This window comes from Anabrus simplex, chromosome 2 (assembly GCF_040414725.1).
Source record: "Anabrus simplex isolate iqAnaSimp1 chromosome 2, ASM4041472v1, whole genome shotgun sequence".
Classification (NCBI taxonomy): Eukaryota; Metazoa; Arthropoda; class Insecta; order Orthoptera; family Tettigoniidae; genus Anabrus; species Anabrus simplex.
The window spans coordinates 34,005,470-34,025,904 of NC_090266.1; positions in this window are offsets into that span (position 1 = coordinate 34,005,470).

The window sequence follows — 20,435 nt, forward strand, 5'->3', positions numbered from 1 at the left end:
CAACAAAGGCAACAAAGTATGGTTAAGCCCTCACTATAACTAAAAGGCATTCAAGTTATTTCATCTTACCTTACACCTGTCTTCAGATTACTATACAGCACTTCAATCTCTTCCTATAATGTTTGGTGATTAATTTTTCTGTTTCGTTAATCCATTTGCACCAGTTGATGGTTTTTTGAATTGTTTAGTATGGAATGGATTCTCTCTTATGGCATATTGTACGTAGGAGGGATAGAAATGATATGACAAGTGCACCCTGTCCAGCAGGCACTATAAAAAAAAAAGAAACTTTCTGTTTGAGTAATATTTATACATACGATAAAGTACTGCATCATACACTGCTGTGTAAAACTTAAGGATGATATAGATAATGCAACCATAACATATCAATTACTTGATGGAAATGAATGAAAGTGTGGTAACATTTTGATAGATATCTCCCACACAACATAGAAACCTGGTTTGAGGTCAGCATGATTATATCGCCATATAGGTCTAGCCCCACAAAACGAGGCATTAAAAGGAACAGGACAAGACAGCGTGAGTCAACCAGTGAGCTGTTTCGGTGCACTGTGGTAGTGTTATTCAATACAATGTGGCAATGTGGCCTTGGTCGGTCGGTCGGTCGGTAGCGACACAAATTGCGAAAGTTACTTTCGTCCTTAAGTTTTGCAGGGCAGTATAGTTCTTAATTTGAACATAAATCCAGCCTTTTTAAAAATGTCTACTACTACTACTACTAAGAAGAAGAAGAAGAATGATGATGATGATGATGATGATAATAATGGAAGATATTTCGTTTCTAAGTTTGAGAGAAAACTTCATGCTTTTCTTTTGTATGCAGTCATCGGTAAGAAAGTGTGACTCACAGATATGTCATACCATGATACTCAGAATTTTGAACACTTCTATGAGACTGTTGTTAAGTTCACGCTCCTTGATGGGTGATCTCTTTACCCTCTACCTACACAATATTCGAAGTCTAGAGCCATGCTCTAAAAAAATATTTCATACAGAAATGCGTCTGTGTGCTCTATTTCCTCATCTAGTTTAGGCTAATATTACAAAGTGAGCAAATGTTCGCTTAATGTGTGCTGAAATCTATAAACCATAGCTGAATTACTATGTTTTAACAAGAAATACCGAACCCACTCCACAAAAGATAAAAATGTTTGTGCTACTGGACACTAAATTCTAAGAGCAAACAGCATTCATACGAGATGCTTTGTAATATTTCTTACTTAATGGAAATAATGCTGAAAATCAAACTTGCCACATTCAGGTAACAATTGTCTGGAATTTGAGGTCTAAATATTAAGTCGTTACTATATTAAATAAGGATGAAAACGAGTTATTTCATAAAAGTAGGATAATTAGGTTAACTAAGCAATAGTTCAGTAAACGGAAGTCTTTCCTCAAACCAGTTGGTTTCGTTTGCATTTCTCTCTATATTTTGCTTGACTAATGTTCTACCTAACTAATACATAGCACTTGGCGACAAGTATTATACTTGTAACTGTTGGATGTAAATATACACTAGGCCTAGTATGCCGCAAGAACTAATTCATAAGATTACTCGGAACCAGAGAGTACTCACTTTTGCATTCTGAGCAGGCTACATCAGCAGTTTCAATTCTTTAGTCTTAGATAAACAACAGGTTGTGTTAGAGAGATTTCTTAATTGCATTTACTGTAATTATAATTCTGATTTCTTCAAACCAGATAAGAACACAACCGTCTCCATGGACAATGCAATTACATCTCGAAAACTCATGGAAATCTTCTGATTTGGAATTTTCGTTAACCACAATCGAAATCAACCAACTTTACAGGTAGCCCTATGCCTACAGGCACACGTTACAGCACACTGCCGGTGGAACAACTAAAAAAAGAACAGCAGATCTGGGCCTCAATATAAACAACATGCATTATCATAACATAATAAAACAAAACACATACACGGAATTATTTCCCGATTAAAGTAACTTACAGTGATACTAGAACTTAAAACATTGACTAAAAATACTTACCGGTGGTACGAGACTGGAACGAGATAGGTAGCTATAGAAAGAGAGTGAAAGACAGAACAAGTACACAAGGCACTTCTTCTTCTTGGGAAGAAATTATCACACAGTCACAAATATTGAAGTAGAGGTTACACGCTTACAATAATTACAAACAATCAAATATCAAATGAATGAAAACCACTGATCTTTTAGCAAAGGAGGAAAACGTGGATTATGAAATTTCACAAGAACGATTTAATGGCGGCAATCGCCAAAGAACGTGCATACGTTTTGCAAGGCAGCCAACAGAGGAACGGAATTTATCCCGTTAGTACCGGTAAGGATGCTGCCTGATTTGTGCAATTACACGCTTGATTTGCCGCACACATCAGAAATATTCACTTCTAAACGCAAATACTTATTTTGCGTTCAATTACCCAAAATTACTCTTTGGACACAAGGGTCCTTTGCTGGGTGCGTTAGTGAGTGGTTCGCTGTTCAAGAGCTATGTATTATCTTAGTGGTAAAGGAGTTAATACTTGTAGAAATTTAGTTAATTGTGCGTGTGATACAATTATTTCCACAAATTTCATATTGGTGTTTATACCAAGGTCTGCGAGAGTTGGAGTCTGACGTTTAGCACTACCAGAGAGAAGAAGTTGACTGACGCTTCTCGAAAATTGTCTGTATCTATGCCAGCGACATTTAGGGAAGCTATCGCCACGTGGGTTGGCTTACTCTCAGTCGCTTTTGTGATATTATTCGGTAAAAAAATGAAATGGCGTATGGCTTTTAGTGCCGGGAGTGTCCGAGGACAAGTTCGGCACGCCAGATTCAGGTCTTTTGGATTGACGGCCGTAGGCGACCTGTGCGTCGTGATGAGGACGAAATGATGATGAAGACGACGCATGCACCCAGCCCCCGTGCGAGCGAAATTAACCAATTAGTTTAAAATTGCCGACCCTGACGGGAGTCGAACCCGCGACCCCTGTGACCAAAGGCCAGCACGCTAACCATTTAGCCATGGAAGCGGACATATTATTCGGTCTGGTACTGTGTTAGCTGTGTTTGCTGTGTGTTGTTGCTTTATATAGTTAGGTGTTTTTTCTAATTATTATTTTCGTTGGTAGTTTAATTTTGTAATTTGAACATGTCTGTTCTGTATTGGGCATGTGCATTTGTTGAGGTTATTGTCAGAAACTGATGATCTCATACGATATTTATCGACAATGATATATTCTGTCATAAATGCTGGAATTATTATCACGAGCTTAGGAACGGGTCAAAATTTTATTCGATTCCATTAGGCCTACATGTTTTATTTAACGCTCACCCGGTATGAAAGGGTAATATGCCGCAGATGAAAGTAACTGTGACAACGCAGAGTGCTTCGTAATTACTGCTTTTGACGCTCAAATGACAGACCGCAAATCTCGTGGGCGCAACTATAGTGTTTTTTGCAGTAATTAAGATTAGTGGTATTTATTTACATTTTTACCCTGAGTAATTCCGAAGCCGTTCGCTACATTACAACTTGTAAGTTAGGATTGCGTGAAAGTAGAAATTTAAAACATTACATATTATTTTTTTAATATCTATAGGTTTGATCATAGAATACTTACAAAGACGGGATATTAAAAAAAGTTGTAACTTCCTCAGCGGTTATATTAGTGGAGGCAATAGACAGGATATTCCACATACCACGAAGGTAATAACTTCTTTAAATAACGCGATACAGTTGTAAATTTTGTTTAAGGAAACGATTTCAACAGAATATACAGTCTTTCACTGGAGAAATAGGTAACAGTCGTTGTATTGCTATCGATTATTGTCGCTCTGTCCGGCTCCATGGCTAAATGGTTAGCGTGCTGGCCTTTGGTCACAGGGGTCCCGGTTTCGATTCCCGGCAGGGTCGGGAATTTTAACCATCATTGGTTAATTTCACTGGCATTGGGTCGGGGTGTGTGTCGTCTTCATCATCATTTCATCCTCATCACGACGCGCAGGTCACCTACGGGTATCAAATCGAAAGACCTGCACCTGGCGAGCAGAACATGTCCTCGGACACTCCCGGCACTAAAAGCCATACATCATTTCGTTTTCATTGTCGCTCTTCGTATTCAAATCTTGCATTAATTGCTACAGTCGTGAACAACGGCCATAGTGTAGTCGAGAAGATATAAATATAAATCAGCTGATTCCTCTATTCCGATCATTTGCAGTTCTGAGTAGGTAATTTTAGTCTACCTAATTCACACTTCGCACCCTCGATCTTTCGGTATTTAAGAGCAGTTGGATTGTAGGAATATAACAAACGGATTTATTTTTAAGTACATTCCTGTTGTCTCAATCATCCAATGTGTTATTAGGTTTGTTCTAAACGCAGTTTAGAATGAGTATTGTACCCGTCCAAATTGTATTTTATTGAATTTAGAGAAGTTGGTTTAATTTTCTTAATGCAATACGGGTCTACGTGTGAGCAAGCACCAGCTGATTACCGTGCCGTTTCGCTGCGGTCGAGAGGGAACTGGGTCAGGCGATCAAGGTCACCGCACGTCACAGGGTTTACGTCACCTAGCGAGCCGGAAGCCAAGGGGAGTGACATTTCAGAAAGATCTACTCCAAATTTTGAAGAACGAATCACGTCGCAGAATAGCTGACGACCAATGAAAATTAGTGAAGATGTTGGATGAACGGAGAATCCTTCTAGAAAGACGGCGAACAGTGTGGTTCCAGAAGAGAGACAGCGAACAGTACAGTTTTAGAAGAGACGTCGAATAGTATGGTTTTAACTGACTACAAGTTAGTACTGCTCGACGACTGTGATATTTAAGAGTGCTAATTTAATTTTCCGTGTAGATGATTCAGTCTAGTGCGAGGTATTATTTTTTTTTGCTAGGGGCTTTACGTCGCACCGACACAGATAGGTCTTATGGCGACGATGGGATAGGAAAGCCTAGGAGTTGGAAGGAAGCGGCCGTGGCCTTAATTAAGGTACAGCCCCAGCATTTGCCTGGTGTGAAAATGGGAAACCACGTAAAACCATCTTCAGGGCTGCCGATAGTGGGATTCGAACCTACTATCTCCCGGATGCAAGCTCACAGCCGCGCGCCTATACGCGCACGGCCAACTCGCCCGGTCGAGATATTATTGCCGCACATTTTCCTGGGTGGAACTTTCCAAACCACGGACAGTCGGTACACACATTACGCCAAGTGTTGCCGCAGAAATTTGTGGAATGTTCTAGTATGAATTACGAGGGAAGATTATCGCTGAAATAGAATCTTCGAGAACAAACCTGGCCGAGGAACATCGCTTCATAAGTAATGTGTGGATTATTCGAGATTCCGACAACTCAACGATGTGCTATAAACTGATAAATGAACTCAAGATTTGAAGCTTTCTGTACATCATTGTGAATCCAGATGCTAATGGGGACTCCCCTCCCCACTCCGATTTTATATGAATAAATTACTACAAAACTACTGATCGTTCTGCGCTCCGTATAGCATTGAGTACTTGCGATTACTGGGTCACACAATCTGGCGCGTAGCTGATTTTCATATACCTGTTGGTTCAGGAGATGTCAAAATTAGAGTGGGGACAATGTCCATGGAACCATCCCATTCCTGGTTAGCCTATAAGTGCTTGCACTTCTGAGGGTGGCTGAGAGTCGAGAAGGAGCTTCAGAGGCGAAACGACGGCCGGTTCGCGAGCGGTATTGCATTCCATTGGATGGTAAAAGTGATCAAAAACGGGAGTGTAAATCAGATAGTTTCTCTTGTGCATTGGTAATAGAGAACGTAATTGCACGACAGTAATGCGTGCGTGAAATATCGGCCATGAAGCAGCCAGTAAGTATGCGAAATTACGACGTATGTTATGACTGTGTAGTTATTACGCTATGGAGTATCAAACTCCGGACGGAGAACGCTAGTTTTGAGACTAATTTCCGTAGCAGTGAGAGAGATCAATTTCGAGGAATATAATTCTAGTATTTGAAAACTTTGTTTAAAAAAAGGTAGACGTGTGATAAAGTACTGTAAAAATCCACTTTAAATTATGAACAGAATTCAGGATGAAATTATAGCACTAAATAACGGGGAGTGATAAGTGTTCAGAAACAGACGAACTAGACAGGATATCAGGATAAAGAGAGTTAGCTAACGTCACGGCAATCCGAGGCGACAAACTTAGCAGTGAGAATACCGTGAATGTCCATCTTATCTTATTCAAGTGAAGTAGACTAGCTGACTTATCCATTAGAATTATCAACACGCAACTTTCATTAGCCAGGGAAAGGAGAAGGGGAAGTTTGATGGTGTCGTGTGAACAAGAAGTGTGTAAACCTGTGTAAAATATATTTTACAGTGGTCCCAATACCAATAATATGGATTATTCAAGAAACGTCATGGAAAATCTAGAACCCAGGATTCCACGAGCCAGCGTCATGGAGTAATCGCCATCGGCAGGCCCCTGGAAATCCGGACGGGCCAGGATGCACCAAACTGTTGAGTACTGAGCAATGTTTTTCTTCCAATGCTAGTATTTCCCCTTGTAAATAGAAAGTAATGTAAGGATAGGGTTAATGATAATGTAAAATTGATAGGCTAGTTCGCTTAGAGTGGTCGGAAGACTCCTTGTTCAGTTTAATTAATTTGATTGTATATGGGAAGGAAGTGAACTAGGAGGAATGTATAAAATTTGGGACCCCTTTTAGTGACTGCATGAGCGTGTTATCGTATTTGGGTTTTACGAGTGCTGTTAAGGAGAATTGGTGGGGGGGGAAATAAGTCCAAATTTTGGCAGGTTAATGTCGCGGACCTCGTCTGTGTGACTGGATAAAATGAGTAGGAATTATTGGGCGACAGGATCCTCAACAAGTGCCTGAACAGATATAAGCGTGGTATAGCTACAGCACTCTATTTTAAGGGTAGCAAACAGTAGATTGCCTTGCATGCTAGTGTAAGATTTGGGCTGTATTTCAAGTTGTGCGAAGAGTTCTGTGCAGAGGTTCGAATATCCGCCCTCCCACACACAAGTTAGATTACACGTGTAAATGACCATTTAGTGTGTTGGTAAATTCTGATATTTTATTTTAATTTTATTATTATTATTATTATTATTATTATTATTATTATTATGATCATTTTCATTTTAATTTGATCGGTGATTTTATGCCGATATATTTGAGCATCAAGTTAGGGGATGTCAGGTACACTCTCTCGCCTCAGTGGTCAGAGATTAGGGAACATTGTTATTTGGTTGTAGGCTGATGGAAGTGGGGTAAATGTTACGGGGAAGAGAACGTTCGGTTGAACCCCAGACCTCTGGAGAGTTGAGGGAATTTGATATGATTTAGCGGCCTAATTTGAGAGATAATTCTTGGATATAGAAAGTGTATGAGCTGATTTGAGCATGAATACAATGCGTCAGTTCAATTGAGTGAATTTCTTGACACATTGACCTATAGTAAGCGGGTCGAATTGTGTATTTAGCCTGGTGGCAGAGAAGCAGGCGACAGCCGTGATTTACAACCCAGAGAGGGAGAGTCCTTTAGGGAGAGGTCAGCTGAGTGAGCAGCCCAGCGAAGGAATGTGGTTCTTTCTACTAGTATGCTCTTCTGTGAATAAAAGACAGAATATTTACGTAACTACCACACACGCCACAAGCCATGATCCAAAGCAATGTAGAAATTTATGACTGTACTTTACATGATTACGGTACTTAGGGCTTGATCTCAGCATCCTTGTTGGAGACGACTAGTGTCTTGTGTTCGAACCTCGGTAGCACAGATGAGAACGGCAGCTCGCACACGCAGCGGATTTTTACGAGACAAAATACAGCCATTGCTTTCTTTGTATGTGTATAATATATGTTTCTCTTTCAGGGTGTTCTTTTCTTTTTGAATTTAGACTTCGTGAAAGTCCATTGATAGTGGTTGTGAATGACGAGTTTCGATGATAAGTCTGTGTACAGTTTAATTCTATTATGGGAGACTCGTAACCATATTATTCATTTTCATGTTAGATGGAAGGGATTTTATTCTATTGTCGGAGCATTTGATCATTTTCTCCAATTTAAGTTATTTTATAGATATTCGGTGGCGGTAAATATAAGATAGGCGGCCACTCTAAGACGAAATTTCCCAGTGTAAATAAATTTTAAAAATAAGTAATGTGGGATTTACTCCCGTGGAATACTTGCATTTGGAGGGGCATAGCTTATAACTGTAAATATTTAAGGGTTATTATGGTTGTTTCTGTAGCACTCAACAGTTTAAATTCAGCGGGTTGACAGACCACAAAAACAAAATGGTAGAAATGTGATGTGAACAAGAATTGTCACCCTCTCGGACATTCTTCTTTTTATAGAGAGGAAGGTATCAATTAAATCAATGATCATGAAGGAAGGATTTCTCGTATCAAAAATTTTATCAGCGAACTGTTGTAATCCACATAGATATTTTCTTTGGAATGTGGATGAGATAGCTGATGTGAATGGTAGCACGGATTTTTCCATTGGTAAACAAGTGTTTTATATTTGTCAAATTTGTGTTAGTCTGTCAAGGTTGTAATAGATTTGAACATGTTTCAATGAGCGCCTATTAAATTTATAGAAAGTTATTTGTGCGTATCTATGTCGAAATTTAGCATCCACAACCTCTTCCGTTCACTGTATGCCTTTAAGATAGTTGTAAGTAATATTTTTCATAGCCGCGGACGGTCTGCGACCTTGAGAGGCCGGGGTTCAGATCTTAGGAACGGGAGAGTAGCAGTGACCTTGCTGTGCCGTAAGGGCAGTTGTCGTCTCGTGTGAGTGGATTAAGTATATAAAATCCCGATGAGGCGGCATTGTCACAGGCCGAAAAGATCCCTTGACTATCGCCTTCCATGGAGAATGGTCCCATGTGTTCATGACCCGACAGGGTTACTTTTGTCGCCACATGGTCCCATGAGCTATGGGGGATGATGGGAAAGGTCCCAGTATGCCATTCATATAATTCTCTTTTGCTTCCTTTTTCACTCTATTCAGTTCCCTCATTAGCTGTTTTCTAGTTTCTCTACTCTCCCTACCCTCTTTGATTTTCCTGTTTACTATTCTACGTTTTCTTTTTAATTTTCTTATTTCCCTTGTATAATAAACAGGCTCTGAGGTCAGTTTACCCTTCTTAACAGGTAAAAATCTCTTCTCTCCTTCCCAAATGATTACTTTAAATTTAGCCCAAAGTGTATCCACATTACTCCCTTCACTTTTCCAAAAACTGAATTGTGATTTAAGTCCTAAATTCATCAACTTTAGTTTTCTCTTCAATTTCTTGTCTTGTGTGACCCTCTTATTAAGCCTTTTTGGTACCAGTCCTACATGCATTGTTACAGCCTTATGGTCACCTATTCCTTCAATTACCTCAGTTTTATCAACAATTTCCCATGGTTTAACCAAGAATACATCTAGTAAGTTATTGAGACGAGTCGGTTCTTGTACTACTTGTGTAAAACCTCCCTCCCAAATTAACTTATTTGCCAGTTTCTGTTCATGGGCTTCACTTGCAGCTCCATTCCATTCAACTTCAGGCAAGTTTAGATCTCCCCCCACCGAGCTCGATAGCTGCAGTCGCATAAGTGCGGCCAGTATCCAGTAATCGGGAGATAGTGGGTTTCGAGTCCCACTGTCGGCAGTCTTGAAGATAGTTTTCCGTCGTTTCCCATTTCCACACCAGGCAAATGTTGGGGCTGTACCTTAATTAAGGCCATGGCCGCTTCCTTCCCATTACTATACCTTTCCTGTCCCATCGTCGCCATAAGACCTAGCTGTGTCGGTGTGACGTAATACAAATAGCAAAAAAGAGCTCATTTATGATGGCAAAATACTACATACTTTCTTTCATTGATAGAAGTATTTTATAAGCAATTTAAATGCAGTGCTTAATTACTACCAGTTAAAAATATTACTCACATATAGGTAGTTAATTTACTGTCTGCTGTTACATATATGAAGAAGTTTACAAAGAGCGGATTACATTCTATGTGCGGCACAGAAGTATTAGGCTACAAGTTTATCAGTATTTTTGATGTAGCTAAATCTTTGTGAATACAAATTAGAAACAATAACTATCAATAAGTACAATAAACAGTACCGGTACTTACGCTGTGGAAAGAAGTCGTCTTCACGAGAATGCAGACTGCACACTGTCATGTATCGCGTAACGCGTTTTCCAATTGACAGCGCGGAAGCTCACCTTTCTCTCTGAACGTTTTGTACAGGAAAGTATTGAAGAGATTTCGCATCCGTTTTATATGATTTGCAACGGTATACAGAGTAGTACCTCCTCAAATTTGACAATTTTCATTCTGTTTCCATCACGACGTCAATGCTTCGCCATGTAAATAAACCGCACCAGTCACTATGTTGCAGCTTCAACATTTTACGGCGTGGCTGCGCCATCCAACTTTTCTGACGTCAATAGGTTTTAATATTGCATTATCTGGAGCGCAGTGTACGCCTCCATTCAGCTTGTGTTCGGGCCGTTTATTTTACCTATTCTTTTTCCCAAAGGCCCTGTAGGTTGGGTACTAGATACCCCTGCGTTGAAATCAGTTCATTTGCAAATTGTGGCTTGAGAGGCCAGGGAGTGTATATCATGATGTAATGTTGCCTTGTGTAGGCTTGGAAAACTGAGAGCCTGTTAGCTCATTTTCATAATTTTGAAAATGTAAAGTGTGCCTCTGGGAGGCTAGATACTGTGAGCAAGTACTCTTGAATTAGGGGATTTCTGCCCTTAACTAAATCATTCTTCTTCCATTTGTAAAATTGTAAAACTAGAGGCTTGGAGCCCTGAATTTGTAAAAAATACTAATCTTGGACTTTCCTCGTATCGTTTCAAGATTACTTTTGTACCTGACATGTTGTTATTTGTTGAGTTGTTGTTTTTTTAAGAATATTACCTTCAGTTCAAGTTTTAAATTAATTTTGATATTTTAGATAGACTTATTCACCCTAGCACCTTCTTTAACCCCTTTTCTGCTCCACGGGTATCCCCGTAACATTAACAATCATATTTATGTGATTACCCCAATGAAGATCTTTCCTTATATTAACACCTAGGTACTTACAATGATCCCCCAAATCACCCCATCAACGCAGTAATTAAAATTGAGAGGACTTTACCTATTTGTAAAATTCACAGCCCGACTTTTAACCCCGTTTATCATCATACCATTGCCTACTGTCCGTCTCACAACATTATTGAGGTCATTTTGCAGTTGCTCATAATCTTGCAACATACCAGTATTTATTACTCTGTACAGAATAACATCAGCAAACAACCTTATCTCTGATTCCCCTTCTTTACACTTACACACATCATTGATATATATAAGGAAACGAAATGTCCAATAATACTGCCTTGAGGAATTCCCCTATTAATTATTACAGGGTCAGATACTCAAATTATCTGAGATCTATTTTCTAGAAACATAGCCACCCATTCAGTCACTCTTTTGTCAAGTCCTATTGCACTCATTTTACCAGTAGTCTCCCATGATCCACCCTATCAAATGTCTTTGACAGGTCAATCGCGATACAATCCATTTGACCTCCTGAATCCAAAGATATCTGCTATATCTTGCTGGAATCCTACACGTTGAGCTTCATTGGAATAACCTTTCCCAAACCCCCAACTGCTTTCTGTCAAACCAGTTCTTAATTTCGCAAACATGTCTAATATAATCAGAAGGAATGCTTTCCCAAAGCTTACATGCGATGCATGTCAACTGACTGGCCTGTAATTTTTAGCTTTATATCTAATACCCTTTCCTTTACACAGGGGCTTCTATAGCAACTCTCCATTCTTTTGGTATAGCGCCTTCGTGCAAACAATAATCAAACTAGTACTTCAGATATGGCACTATATCCCAACCCATTGCTTTTAGTATAGCCCCCGACACCTTATCATTTCAAGCTGCTTTTCTAGTTTTCAACTTTTGTATCTTACTGTAAATGTCAATGTTATCATAGGTAAATTTTAACCCTTCCTTAGTGTTAGTCACCTCCTCTATCTGGACATTATCCTTGTAACCAACAATCTTTACATACTGCTGACTGAATACTTCTGCCTTTTGATGATCCTCGCATACACACTCCTTTTGTTCGTGAATGATTCCTGGAATGTCCTTCTTTGAACCTGTTTCTGCCTTAAAGTACCTATACATACCGTTCCATTTTTCACAAAATGTGTATGACCACCAATTATGCTAGCCATCATGTTATCCTTAGCTGACTTCTTTGCTAGATTCAATATCCTAGTATGTTCCTTCAATTTCTCCTTACTTCCATAATCATTTCTAACTCTGTTTCGTTCCAACATGCACCTCCTTCTTAGTCTCTTTACTTCTCTATTATAATATCGTGGATCTTTACCATTCCTTACCAGCTTTAAAGGTACAGATCTATTTTCACATTCCTCAACAATTGCTTTAAACCCATACCAGTGTCTGTGTACGCTTGATTTACCGTTTTCCACCGAACATAGTTACATTTTAAAAACTCTCTCATGCCTTTTCTATCCGCCATATGGTGCTGCCTAATATTCCTTATGTCAATACCTTCCTTTCACATTTATTTTTAACTACGACAAAAACAACTTCTTGATCATTAATACCATCTATTACTTCAGTTTCTCTATAGAGCTCATGTGGTTTTACCAGCACCACATACAAAATATTCTTCTCTCTAGTTGGTTCCATCACTCTCTGAATCAGATGCCCTTCCTATATTCACTTATTTGCCATTTGTTGTTCATGCATCCTGTCGTTCGCATTACCTTCCCATTTGACATTTGGTAAATTGAGATCACCTGCTACTATCACATTCCTATCCATATCGTTTCCAACAAGCTGATTATCTTATCAAATGATTCTGAACCAGCGTTAGCGCTACCCTTTCCTGTTCTGTACGCTCCAAAGACATCAAGTTGCCTATTTTCTTTAAAGATGAGCCTTACACCCAGAATTTCATGTTTTTCATCCTTAACTTTTTCTTAGCTTACAAATTATTCTTTCACCAGAATGAATACTCCCCCTCATACCATTCTTATCCTATCTCTACGATACACACTCAAATTCCGTGAGAATATTTCTTCATCCATTATATCATTTATTAGCCATGATTCGACTCCTATTACAAAATCTGATAAGTATATATCTATTAAATTACTTAATTCGATTCCTTTCTTTACTATACTTCTACAGTTGAGCGCTAACATTTTTATGTCATCCCTACTTGACTTCCATTTCCCTGTAACGTTATGACCGCTACCCTAGGCCACCCAGTTTCCCTGGATGTACCTGTCTATAACTCTTCTAAACAAATTTCCTAATTTATATGTACCACTGCGGTTTAAGTGAAGGCCATCTGAGCGTAGATCCCTGTCTCCTACCCACCCATTAGGATCTAGAAATCTCACTCCCAGTTTCCCCACATACCCACTCCATAGTTTCATTTAAATCCCCGATCACCTTCCAGTCAGTATCCCTCCTATACAGTATTCCACTGTTAACAATCTCCGCTCCGTTAAACAAGTCGTTTCTAACGATTTAAAGATCACAGGTACAGAACTAAATGAGGCTACAGCACTAGTTGCAAATAGACGATTGTGGCGATATTTTGCAAATTCACAGAGGATAGCAGACTGAACGCTGAAAGGCATTACGGTCTATAATAATGATGTACCGGTATGTATGTATGTACAGTATGTATGTATGTATGTATGTATATACACTATATTACTCTCCTCGAGTTATAGCTGTTTTATTAATTTAAATTTTTATGACATCTGTCACTCTGTAATTATGACCCGCCCCATTTCGTAAAGGTCTTATATTTCCGGATCTCTCACTGTTAGAGGGTTAGGTTTTTTGTGTTTCGTAGAGAAGTGTGCGGTTCATATTATGGTTTACCTGTGACAGCGCATTTCGATAGTTGATTGTTTCCGGGCGCGCAAAGTTTTAAACAAAAGTTGTTTTCTTTGTGAAAATCGCGTCCAGTTGGTTGCTTTTGTTTGTGAATGCGAAGTTTCTCGAAAAGTTTTAGTGTGACGTATAGTAATTTGCAGGGGGGTGACAGTCACATAGAACCTACGTTTCCGAGGGCCAAGCCCAGACTGAGTAACTTTTCCCGACGACCACCGTGCTACGTTGTTGTACCTTACGTCACTTCACCAAACTTCACGTGACAAATACGGGAGCTCCTATTGGTAGAAACAACTCCCGATTGCTATTGGTCGATTTCGAGTTGAGAATTCCCGGTCGATGGGGCCGTTTATCGCTGTCGTAGTTTGTAATTATGTGTTTTGAACTTGCCAACCCCTTTTTAAATTCAATTTCACTATATGCGAGTATGTTATTAATAACAATAACAAGTGTAACACATATTTATGTCACGTTATGGCCTTTCGGCTGAAATAAATTCGTAATTATTGCTTTGATACCCACGTGTGAGACCAGTCTACTTTGTTATATTTGTATATCTTTTTTGGTGACGTGAACGCTACTGATCCACGAAATATCACTGTAATATTTGTCACATATGAAAGGTAATCATTGATTTACTCAAATAAAGTCTAAAATCCCAGGTAGATTAAGAAATAATGGAAATATTTAATTTTACAGAATACATACTTTACTGCCTTACAGCTATATACAATTTTTTCTGCGTCGCAGGGCTTCCGTGTTTTGTTTGTGTGTAACAGAACGCTTTCGTGTGTCATGTCTTTGCTCACGGTAATGCTTTGGTGTCGTGTCACTTCAACTGTCAATTGTCTAATAGTGCTGTTCCTTTAATAAAGTAATATATCTATTGGTCCAGGGATCATGCTATTTTCCGGTTGCTTCGGCACGAGATTTAGGTCTTGTAATTTCCTTATTACATGGTGCTTTTCGTCGTCAAAAAAAGCGATAACATCCTTAATGTTGTTCAACTCCATTTTGCTTTTTGAACTGTCCGCGCTAGACAAATGTACAAAGATAATGAGAATCCACAGACATGGCACTTCCATTCATCGGTGCCAGCCCTGGACCTCAAGAAACAAACAAAAGACGGCGCGAGCAGCGATATGCAACATGATGGACTCCTGTTTACAGCTCGTAAGTACGTATTCATATTTCTTGCTAGTAACGACGGAATTTCTTAATCTACCTGAGATTTGAGACTTTATTTGAGTAAATCAATGATAACCTTTCACATTGTGACAAATATTACAGTGATATTTCGTGGATCAGTAGCGTTCACGTCACCTTTAGTTTATTGTTTAACATATTTTTTGCGGGATATTTGATTCTATTTTTAAACAGTGTCCACTTAAAAGAACACTAGGCCACAGGAGGTTATGTAAGTTATTAAGTTGATGATTGATAGCTGTTTCAGTTCCCAAAAATATCTTTTTTTTAAAGTATTTTTGCGTGGTGGTTGTTATTAATATAACAATAACACGTGTATCATACTTATTTATGTCATGTTATAGCCTTTCGGCTGCAATAAATTCTTAATTTATTAAATTCAGTTGCTGTAGGCTAATATATTATTTCTGATAAGCCACTGTCGTTTTGATGGTATTGAATTTAGCAGTAAAAGTATAAACTGTTGACAGTGCTCGTAATTATTTCCTTCTATTTCTTTTTATTCCTTAGATCATGCATGGAAAGTGCCAAATTTGTGGGATATACAGTACACCAATAGCGAAGAGTTCCGGCAGCAGGGAATCTTATCTTATTTCACCATTTCCCTGTTCCTGGACGTGATATTTGCAAAAGTGACTGGACATTGTGGGGATCCGAAAGTTGCGGCAACTTTCTTCAAAGCAGCTGAGGAACCACACTATGTGTTTGAGACATTTTTGCTGCTCCAACTATCCAGGACCTCTATCAAAGATACTGTCTCAGATAGAAGTAAGTAATTATTATCATTATTAATATTATTAATGGTCACAGTACTGTGACATATCAAATTTTTCTGTTGTTCATTTCAAATTGCTCTCTGGAGGTAATTATGGTATATTCAACAGTGGCAGACGAGTTTGAACCTCGCTTCTCATAAAGAAAGTCACTGTAATGCCCATCATACCTAGTCTTGACTTACCTAGCAAGTTGAAATGTGTACATCTCTTAAAGACAGAGTCTAGCTGAAATTCTGAACATTTGAATGTACCTTTATAAATTTTTCTCTCAGCATGTAGGGATTTACTTTTGGAGTCAGTGAATATCAAATTTGCAATAACAGTAAGGTTTTCTTCATTAATTTCAATCAAACATGAACAGAGCAAAAACAGTCCTTTAATATCCCTCAATACAGTCAAGTGCTTAACGAATTTTGGTGGACATGCTCAATGTAATTTTATTCCTGTTATTCCTACCTTAAGAACTGTAGGAGGACCATAATAACTATAGATATATTTATAAATGAATGATGATTGCATTCACTGTAGTAGGGGAGAAAAAAATTCATATCTTAGTGATTTTTTTTTTTTCCTGCATATAGATGTGTCTCAACATAAGTCTGGACGTCGGTCAGGTCCTTCAGCTGCTATGAGTTCCGCTGCTGCTGCTCCCACTGCCTCCACTCCTCCTGTTACCGGTACTGCTGCTACTTCTACCACTGTTACTATCACTTGTAGTATTGCTGTTTCTACTACTACAGCCAATAGTGATACTGTTGAACCCTTACCAAAATGCTTAATTCCTTTTCATTTCCTACAGGCATTGGCACGGCTTTCTTCAAAGTGTTAGAATCTCGAGTCAGAACTGTGAGTAGGCTAGTGATCTAAAAGTTTGGTCCCTCATTTTTAATGAAGTTTCTTTGTCTGCTAGACTTCATTACAATGTTAACTTTGGATTAAATTGGTGGGTACAAAGACTATGGACTCCTAGGATGTACCAACAGATTTGCTGTCATGCCACCAGGCGAGTTGGCCGTGCGGCTAGGAGCGCGCAGTTATGAGCTCGCATCTGGGAGATAGTGGGTTTGAACCCTACTGTGGGCAGCCCTGAAGATGGTTTTCCGTGGTTTCCCATTTTTACACCAGGCAAATGCTGGGGCTGTACCTTAATTAAGACCACGGCCGCTTCCTTCCCATTCCTAGGCCTTTCCTGTCCCATCATCGCTATAAGACCTATCTGTGTTGGTGCAACATAAAGCAACTAGCAAAAAGCTGATCATGCCTTGGTGTCCATGGCTAGAGGTCTCCTCAGAAAATGGAAGCAACCTGTTGCTTACTTTTTCTGCAGAGCCAACGTACCAACTGAGCAATTTGAAAGTTTTGATAAAGGATGTCATTTGTACTTTGCAGAAAACCGGCTAGGAAATTGTGGCAAGTGTGTTGTTACCAGGGTCCCACAAATAGCAGGAATGAGTAGCCAGGGGATACTATCTAAAAAATAAATTTGATAAAATTTCAGCTTATTCCCCTCTGGCTACTAAAAATATTATTAGACAGGTAAACATTAACAGCAAAAATAAACCATATTTTGTTTTATCATGAAGACGTAACAAAGTAGTTTGAAGTTCTAGTGTTCTACTGCTCTTTCATAGTCACTCGGTTGCTGTGAAGAGCCAGACAGGTTTGTTACATCCCGATACCGAGCTCGATAGCTGCAGTTGATTAAGTGCGGCCAGTATTCGGGAGATAGTAGGTTCGAACCCCACTGTCGGCAGCCCTGAAGATGGTTTTCCGTGGTTTCCCATTTTCACACCAGGCAAATGCAGGGGCTGTACCTTAATTAAGGCCACGGCCGCTTGCTTCCCGCTCCTAGCCCTCTCCTGCCCCATCGTCGCCATAAGACCTCTCTGTGTCGGTGTGACGTAAAGCAACTAACCAAAAAAGTTACATCCCGCGGAATCAACTGCTTGCATGCTATTCCACGCTAATCTAGACACTGCTCGTGCACGACACTACCGATGTAACTCGCCCCGACAATGATGAAGATTTTTCATTTAAATAAACGGTTTTACATTTACACTTTAATTTGGAACACATAATGACTGAAATATGTGTAGCCTCTGTAGCTCAGGTGGCAGCGCGGTGGCCTCTCACCGCTGGGTTCCGTGGTTCATATCCCGGTCACTCCATGTTAGATTTGTGCTGGATAAGGCGGAAACGGGACAGGTTTTTCTCCGTTTACTCTGGTTTTCCCTGTTATCTTTCATTCCAGCAACACTCTCCACTGTCATTTAATCTGTCAGTCATTAATCATTGCCCCAGAGGAGTGCGACAGGCTTCAACAGCCGGTACAATTCCTATCCTCGCCGCAAGATTGGGCCTCATTCATTCCATACCTGGCCAGCCCCGTGGTGTAGGGGTAGCATGCCTGCCTCTTACCCGGAGGCCCCAGGTTCGATTACCAGCCAGGTCTGGGATTTTTACCTGGACCTGCGGGCTGGTTCGGGGTCCACTCAGCCTACGTGATTAGAATTGAGGAGCTATCTGACAGTGAGATAGCGGCCCCGGTCCAGGAAGCCAAGAATAACGGCCAAGAGGATTCGTCGTGCTGACCACAGGACACCTCGTAATCTGCAGGCCTTCGGGCTGAGCAGCGGTCGCTTGGTAGGCCAAGGCCCTTCGAGGGCTGTAGTGCCATGGGGTTTGGTTTGGTTCATTCCATACCTGACCCGGTCACTGACTGGAAAATAGGTTGTAGGTTTTCAATGACTGAAATGTGTATTAATATTATGTAAACCAAGTGAGTTAGGAGCGCCCAGCTGTAAGCTTGTTTTCGGGAAATAGTGGGTTCAAACCCCACTGTACCGGGCGAGTTGGCCATGTGGTCAGGGGCACGTGGCTGTAATCTTGCATCCCGAATCCGACTGTCGGCAGCCCTGAAAATGTTTTTCCGTGGTTTCCCATTTTCACACCAGACAAATGCTGGGGCTGTACCTTGATTAAGCCACACCGCCGCATCCCTCCAACTCCTAGGCCTTTCTTATCCCATCGCGTTGCCATAAGACCTATCTGCGACGGTGCGACGTAAAGCAACTAGCAAAAAAAAAAAACCACTGTCGACAGCACTGAAGATGGTTTCCGTGGTTTCCCATTTTCACACCAGGTAAATGCTGGGGCTGTACTTTAATTAATGGCCATGGCTGCTTTCTTTCCACTCCTAGCACTTTCCTATCCCATCATCGCCGGTGAGATGTAAAGCAACCTGGAATATTATATAACTACCAGATATCTAGGTTATGATAGCCGGGCGGTCAGTGTATGGGTTAAATATTGTTGAAGACTTAAAATTAAACAATTTAAATTTGCAAAATCGTAATGATTGGGTATTAAAGTTTTTAATTTTGTATTACAAAACACCCAGCACGTAGGCTACACAGTGTGGTCACATATCTGGGAGATTGCACTTGGGCAGTGGTGTGTTAGAGTCCCACTGACGGCAACAGTGAAGATGGTTTCCCTTCTTTGCAATAGGCAGGCAGATATGCTAAGGCCGTACCTTAATTAAGGCCACAGCTGCTTCCTTCTGAGACCCATTCCATCGTTGCCATGAATCGGTGCTATGTAAAACTCATAGCCAAAAAAATGAGACATCATTATGAAGCTCATAACATGATTATAATTGTTCATAAAGGTGGAAAACAAGTATGTTCATGTTCTGTGTTCTAATTCAAAATATGCCAAACATCTGCATGTTTCAGACTCCATTTGTCTTAATTGCATTCATAATGACTTTTATAAATTCCTGCCGTAGAGTTGTTGTATAATCGAACAATTTATTTAAACTTCATGGGACATTTTTTATTATTATTATCAGTAATATTATTATTAATATTATAAGGAGCATTAAGCATATCTGATAAATGGGAAGTGAAAAACTGTGGCGTTATTTTTCAGAACAATGAAAGTTTCAAATGTGTGGTTTACTGTCATCATAGTCTGTTCCTTTATATGAGCTCATAATTTCTGTAGAATTGTGTGATAATGATCAAATACTCAAGTGGAAGTGTCATGTGATATTGTCTGGATGAACTTTATAAAGAAGTCTTAGTTTTGGTTTAAGCATCCATTTCTAACAAAGGTATTTTCACTGAAAATTTTGTATTTTGGAAACAATTTCTCATCAGAACACATGAAATATGTTATGATCTCTCTCCGCTCTTATTTGCAATAGGGAACATGCATGATTCAAGGTTTTAATTAAAAATATGCTAATCTGATTCAAAATTTCATGCAGAATTCAAAAATGTTATCAGAATGTACAAATAATAACTCCAAACATGATAAAAATCTAAATTAAAGTATGAAAATGTCATGTCACGCAAGTACGCGATCTCATTGGTCTGACGTCATCGTACAGGTTGACTGAATTAGCAGACGAAATAACACGGTGTGCTGTGAGAAGCAGGATACACTTTGCGTATTTCTACTTTATGTTAGTG